The sequence below is a fragment of the Phasianus colchicus genome, chromosome 14 (assembly GCF_987193195.1).
Source record: "Phasianus colchicus chromosome 14, bPhaCol1.hap1.1, whole genome shotgun sequence".
Lineage (NCBI taxonomy): Eukaryota > Metazoa > Chordata > Aves > Galliformes > Phasianidae > Phasianus > Phasianus colchicus.
This window is the reverse complement of record NC_143449.1, coordinates 13,249,645-13,257,184: the sequence shown is the minus strand read 5'-3', so window position 1 is coordinate 13,257,184 and position 7,540 is coordinate 13,249,645.

Below are 7,540 nucleotides of genomic sequence, written 5' to 3'. Positions count from 1 at the left end.
CTCTGGGTGTTTCTTTTTTTTCCCCCATATTGTAGTTTCTTATTTAATCATTTCAAACATATAAACAAAATTAAATATTATTTAATATTCATTACAGGTCTTCAAATATCGGTTGGTCTTAAATATTTTCTCGTTTTTTTCTAGTTTCAGCTGAGTTTTGCGTGCAGTTGAAGAATATTATTTGTCATGAAGATTTCATCTAACTTTTCCTTGAAGCAGAATAAATTCCAGAGACTCAAGACCTCATCTAAATCAAACTGGAATCTGTATTAAGTTCAGAGTAATTTTCATTGTATTTATGTTCTACTTATTTTTTTTTTATTTTTATTTTGCTGACTGGAATTAGCTTGGAACACCAAGCATAGAGGACTAAGCTGTATTCTTCTCTTCAGGATAATAAGTAAGTAAATGAAAAAAAATAAATGAAAGAAAGCAAATCACAGAATGAATCTGCATGACTATGGAATATCTACATACTTTACAGTACTGCAGGTTTATAGCTGAGTTTCTTCAGAACTATTTCCTTCTACCTACAACCTAATAGACTATGACAGTGCTGAAAACTTCTGAGGAACCAAAATAAGGACATGGTGAATAAAAGTCTGAGGCAGGCACACTGGTGGAGAATCTGTACAAATAGTTCTGGCTGTGTACTGCTACGAAGTGCTTAATAATTCCCATTCCAGAGATTGCTGTATAATAGTAGTGAGTGAGGTTGTTCAATTGGAAAATACTTGGGATTGTTTTGGAAGACAGAGTTATGCAGAAATGCATGGCACTGAGATACGGATTCCTTTCCATCAATTTATAGAACAAGATGTTTCTTACTAAGTTTTTCATAGGATTATGTAACATGCCTTTCAAAACAAGAGCATGAAGAGGTTTATTGACAAGAAAACTAAGGATTCAGTCTACATTTAATCTACACTGGTAGATTAACGTATCACTGGCTTTTGTTTGACCTCATAGGACATTATGGTCTATCATTTAAGTCTTGGCTATTACTTGTGGACACTATATCTACCTGCTGAAAAAATAGTTTTGTCAAACAAAATCTGAAATTGTCTTTATGCACGATTTTTGTTTTTCATCAAGACATCACCTGTACTTCTATGAGATATCCATAAAAATTAAATCATGAGATACATACAGGCAGAAAATTCCTATTCAGAACAAAAAAACATTATTTATAATGATATATAGGAAATAATTTTTTGATGGTAACTTCCTCTCATTTCTAGAATACTCTTGTAACTGCTGAACAAATATCTATATTCATTATCCTCCTGAATGCAGAGAAAAGCAGGCTAACATTTGCTATTGCCAGATGCTTTGAGCTGTCTCAGAGAGCATGGGGCAAACTGAATGCAGGCTCCTGTTTGTTAAGAACTGGTGGTGTTTCCAAACCTGACCACAAATGTGACATCCATTAACGACCGGGCGAAATGTTAGCTTTCTCTATACCAGTTTATATGGAACAAATATAATATAAGAAGTTAATAAAACTCACACTGTTAAAATGCTTATGAAAATTAAAGACATGCTTGTAAAAGGTTTTAGAGATAGTGTGAAAATACCAATGAGTGGTAATGGTCGGCAACTATTAGAACTGAATAGAAGACTTTGGAACTGTAATGATAGAAAGAATGTAAGTTATAGGTACACCCAGTAAAGTGGCTGTGTGTTGATCATATCAGGACATTGTGTCTTACTGTATCACAAATGAATATAAAAAGTGATATACAATATCATGCAGTAAATAATTTAGAGTAATTTTTGTGTGGAAGTTTCCCAGTCATCCCACAAAGAATGCTCAGCATTTTTTGAAAATCAAGTGCCTTTAACAATATTAAGCAAGGGATGCACTGTTCATTTTTAACATTAAATCTCATACTTCTGTTGGCTTATCAGTTTTCCATTTAATAGAAGGAAGAAAGGCTTCATGCATATGAAACTGCTGCAAAATATGTTTCCCCAAACAGTGTACATTGAAGAATATTTTAACCCACTGCAAAACGAGTTTAATTTATTGAAAATTTGATTGCCATTATTCAAAACATTATGCAAGATGTAAATAATTTATTTAATGAAGAATTTGAGGTGATTTTGTATGGCTATCTGCAGATGGCTGCATTTCTCATAGCAGAATCGCTAGAGGGAGTCATAGGCAACGATACTTCTTCAGGATCTCAAACAGGTTTGCAACTGAAAAATTAGAAAAGAATTTTAGGTAATATTTAGCAGAAAAAAAATACTAGATAATTGCAATCTCTGTAATTTAATTTCACTGTCTAGTTACTGATTATTAATGAAACTAGTTTAGTCTCAGAAGACACCTATAGCAAATCACAGTTTTGCATAACAGTCACAACAAACCAGCAAGATAGATGTCCCACATAAGACTTTAAATTAACATATTTCTCAGTTAGTGTTAACGCGGGTGCAGTGCTTAGAGTGTGCTCATAGGAATTTTAGAGCAAATCACAAAAGAAAAATCAAACATGAATAGAACTCAGTTAAAAGTGTATTTGTCAGTCATTTTTACCAAGATTTCAGCGCCTTTGTCTAATTACATTTAGCCTAGGGCCTCCTTTGCTTTTGTGTCTAAAATGTAGATTTCAGTGCAGTAGAACAAAACTAGTTTTATTCAAGTTTTATGTAGCAATAGGACAAAAAGGCCCATTGGGAAACATATATACATATATTGAATTTTTGCTGTCCTAGACGATTTCCATGTTGAATCCAAGTTGTGGGTTCACAAAATTTCTCACAACTAGGAGAAGAACTAGGAGAAAGAATATGGCTGTCTTTAATCCTAGCAAGTTTTGAATGCAATGAAATAATATGCTGATCTACAGTGATAGTTTGTAGATAACACATTTTATTTACAATAAGATAATCATCAAAAAGATATATACATGTGCATATATATATATATACATAAATATATATATATTATTTTATATATTATATTATATTATATATATATATTTAATATAAGATTTCTTAACAAAGTTTATGACATCAAGCTACATGGTACAGTCAACAGTCCTGAGGGATGAGATGCTATCCAGGGAAACCTAGAGAAGCTTGAACAGTGAGCCCAAGAAAGTCTCATGAGGTTCAACAAATCCAGGTGCAAGGTCTTGTGCTTAGACCTTGGCAACCCCCCACTATCAATACATGCCAGGGAATGAAAGGATAGAGCACACAGCCCAGCCCTGTGAAAAGGACTTAGGACACTGGCTGATGGTAAGCTGGACATGAGCCAGCAATGTGTCCTCACAGCCCAGAAAGCCAACCATATCCTGTGCTGCATCAACAGCAGTGTGATCAGCAGGATGATGGAGGTGATCCTGCCCCTCTACTCTGCTCTGGTGGGACCTCACCTGGAGTGCTGTGTCCAGATGAGGAGTCCTCAGTACAGAAGAGATGTGGACCTGCTGGAGCACATCCAGAGGAGGGCCACAAAAATGATCTAAAGGATAGAATACCTCCCCTGTGAGGACTAAGAGAGCTGGGGCTGTTCAGCCTGGAGAATAGAAGGCTCCAGGGAGACCTGATAGCGACCATTCAGTACCTAAAGGGAGCTGTAAGAAAGAAGGGGACATTGTTTAACAGATTCTGTTGTGACAGGACAAGGGGATATGGTTTCAAACTAAAAGAGTGGAGATTTAAATTGGATATATGGAAAAAAAAAAATTACAATAAGATTAGTGAAGCACCGGAACAGGTTGCCCAGAGAGGTTGTGAGTGTCCTGTCCGTGGAGACATTCATGGTCAGGTTGGATGGTGTTCCAATCAACTTGATATAGCTGTAGATCACTGTTATTTGCAGGGGAATTGGACTTGATGACTTCTAAGGTTCTCTTCCAACTAAATGATTCTATGATTCTATAACTGGTAGCTACCAACATAGCCTGAAGATCTTAAGTTAGCACTCATCCAGTGAAGTTAGGGTGTACTTCTTTTTGGAGTCTAATAATAAATGCAGTTTAAGGAAACAAACAACACTGTGCTTGTGATACTTAATAACACTGAAGCACAGCTTGTTTTCAAAAAATAGCTACTTATGCCCATTGTTTGAAAAGAACATCAGACAAAAAACATACTGGTGACAATTTTGTGTTGTATGTATACAGCTTAAAAATATGTGTAATTAGCTGAACCCTGATGGCATTTATGGTTGTGATGTTTTTTTTTACAGACATAATCATGGTAATAAAAGCCCTCGCAGTTGATCTGGTGCAAAAAGGATTCATCTGAACTCCTGAATTTAAACTATTTTAAAATTGATGTTAATCAAAGATTTCTATGCTCTGTTATTTCAGCTGTATCAGTATACATTGCCAGACTCGAGCAACTTATTTTAGCCTAAGCACTTAATTTCGTAAAATCTCTCTAAAAATTAACTGGAAATAAAAACAGGTCTACAGAGTGCTAGGTTAGTGGTATTCAGAGTAGTGTAAATGGTGTTAAGAGCTGTTGGACAAAAAAAAATAGATATCAAGACATTTCTCTTCTCTTGTGTTTGTGTTCACTGGACTAGATCAGAATTTTAAATTTTAAACCCATATATGACATGAGGCCAATTCCTAGAGAGAAACCTTTTGCTTTTAATTTGGATTAAATGTTGATGAGTTGTACTCATATTCTTAGCTGTGTTATTTGGAACCTTTTCACAGAATCATAGAATCACAGAATTGCTCAGGCTGGAAAAGACCAGCTGCAACCTAATCATACTACCCTAACTGAAGTGGGAAGGGATCTCTGCATGCAGCTGGTCCAATCTCTGTTTCAGCAGGGCACTTAGAGCATGCTGCACAGGACCATGTCTAGGCAGTGTCTGAAGGTCTCCAAGATGGAGTCTCCACAACCTCTCTCTTTGCCCTCTCCCTTTAGCTATTTGTACACAGTGATAAGATCTCCCCGAGCCTCTTCTCCAGGCTGAACAATCTCAGCCTAAAGCATGTAGAATATGATCATAATTTGAGGAAAAGAATAATCTAGTTGCCTAAAAATAAGTTCTGATTCCAGCTTAACAATGTATCTTTGGTATAACTTTGAAAAAATGCAATTTTTTTTCAGTTTTGAATTTTATAATTAAGAATAAAAATTTAAAATAGTCCATATTTATCATTATTTTCATTTATCATCTTCACTTTGTATTTACGATTCAATATTTGTAATTATTACTCTAATTATTCAGAATGACTGTATTCAAGTTTAGCTTTTGCCCTTATGATCAATACTTTTGACTTGATGGCCTTTCAAATTCTGAAATTCTGATATTTGCATTCTTTATATTTTTAGAGAAGACAGCAACCAAAAAGAAATCACTGTCATGTTTTTGATGGTTTGTTTTGTATACCTTGAAGAAATGTAAAGTCAGGACTAGGTAAACTAGGAGAAAGCTACTCTTTCTTCATAACATTACCACTGAGTGACTTGAATTGTTTTAACTACATCAAGAGACAGCTCAGATTTACTCACAAGTTATTGAAGCTAAACAAATATGATTCATCAGCTGACCTTAAGAAACTGACCAAGTCATTGCCCTCTGCCCACAACAAAGGCCTGGTAAAATATGTTAGCTTGGCTTTGTAACACACTCCCATGATGCAGTTAGAATGGCTTTGACCACACAGCTAGCAGTTGCCATGGATAAGCTTATCCTATGCTTTAATGCATTGCTGTTACAGTCACTGGTGTGCCTGAACCCCTGCTTATAGCAAAATATTTCTCCTCATAAAATTCCCTCCACAGACAAGACCAGCTTTTGCTTTTATCATTATTTCAATCACGTTAGTGTAGATCCAATTACACAGGTATAAGAGTCTTTCTACTGGCATACCCTGGCATCAGTACAACAGCAGTTAAACACATAACTCTAGAATCAGGATAGATGTGTGAATAACAACATCTGATCAACAGCCATGCTGACAAAATTTAAATGAGATCAAGCTTAAATCCTATCCACCTCTGACAATGGCAATGCATGTTATGTGCCAGGCCTACTGGGCATGAGAGGAGAGTATGACCAGAAGCTGATTTTGTAAAACTTCCCTCACATTTAATGAAAGTCAGAGACATCCATCCCTAGCTATGCTGTAGACAGTGGTGTCCTAACCCAAAACCACACACATGGCAGCAATAAATGCCAAATTTATGACTACCACCAGAGCATATACATATACATTATGGCACTATCTATCTATAACTATGTACTGTTGTATATTACAATTCCCAATGAGCTCTGCATTCTTTTGCTATGTGGAACAGAGAAACAGAATGTAGATCTCCTTAGACGCTATGATTTTCTGCTGACCAAAGCCACGAGTCAATATACTAGAAGGCAAAGGTGAAGTAGTACTGTAGTTTTTCTCAATTTCTGCTTCTATACATTTTCTTGCAATGTGTTGTAAATGAAGAGCAGAAGCTGTGATCTGTATTAGACCTGAACTAAAACTGTCTCACTTTGGTCTATGAAAGAAAAAAATTCTCAGCTTGTCATCTGTACTGCCATGTAATTCAGGTCATATTCTATCCATAGTTAAACAAAATGCTTTATCTGAACTGAAAATAAAGTATGCATTGCTGCTGATATATCTGCCAAATTTAAAACATGATATAAACTAAAGTCGACAGCATAAGCCACTCAAACAAGGCCTCAGGGACTCCAAAATGCTCCTTAATATTTATTTTTCATATTTGATTGCAGGTTATGCACAGGTAAGTGTAGTGCTACCCTGAGGGTTTTAAGTGTAATGTAGTCAACCATGATAATACCTTCAGTATCTCAGAAGACAGTTCTCACAATGACTAATATGAAATGAAAGAGAAGCTGAGTGTTTTTCAGACTAGTGTTAAGTTTTCTCTACAGTTATTTTAGTAGGTTTCTGAAATGCTTTCGGTGTTTGCCTGTGAGTAAGAGAAAAACAAATACTTCCCTGTTTCTATCACAGTATTTTCTAGCACTCAAAGAACCCTAACATTAACTTGCTTTTATAACCCTGTAATACATGAGAAATCACTATCCTCCTGTCCATCCACTACTTCCTGTAACAATTTAGACTGGTATTTGCCAGTCATTTCTTCAGAAATGAATCACTAACCATGGGCACATATGCATGTAGTAGTGACAAAAGGAAATTAGCCAGAATTAGTCTACTTCAGGTGTTCCCATTCATTTTAACTTCTCACAATGGTAAAACCTGGAAGAGTTGGTCACAAAAATACCATGTTTTTACATATATTTTTCTGAATCTTAATTATTTAAAAATAAAAATGTAATATCATAATGCATTTAAATATATTCATACATATTAAACAGACATGGAAAAATAGTTATGTCCCAGAAGAAAACAGTCTACAAATCAACCCTACCAGCTCTGGCTGCTCAAAGTTGCTCAACCGATTCAAACACACCTAGGTCTGTCTTAACAGTGAGCAAATTTTCAAGCAGATTTGTATTGTTAGGATAGCACAGAACACTAAAAAATATCACCTAATTTTATCTCTAATAAGACAAAAAAAATGA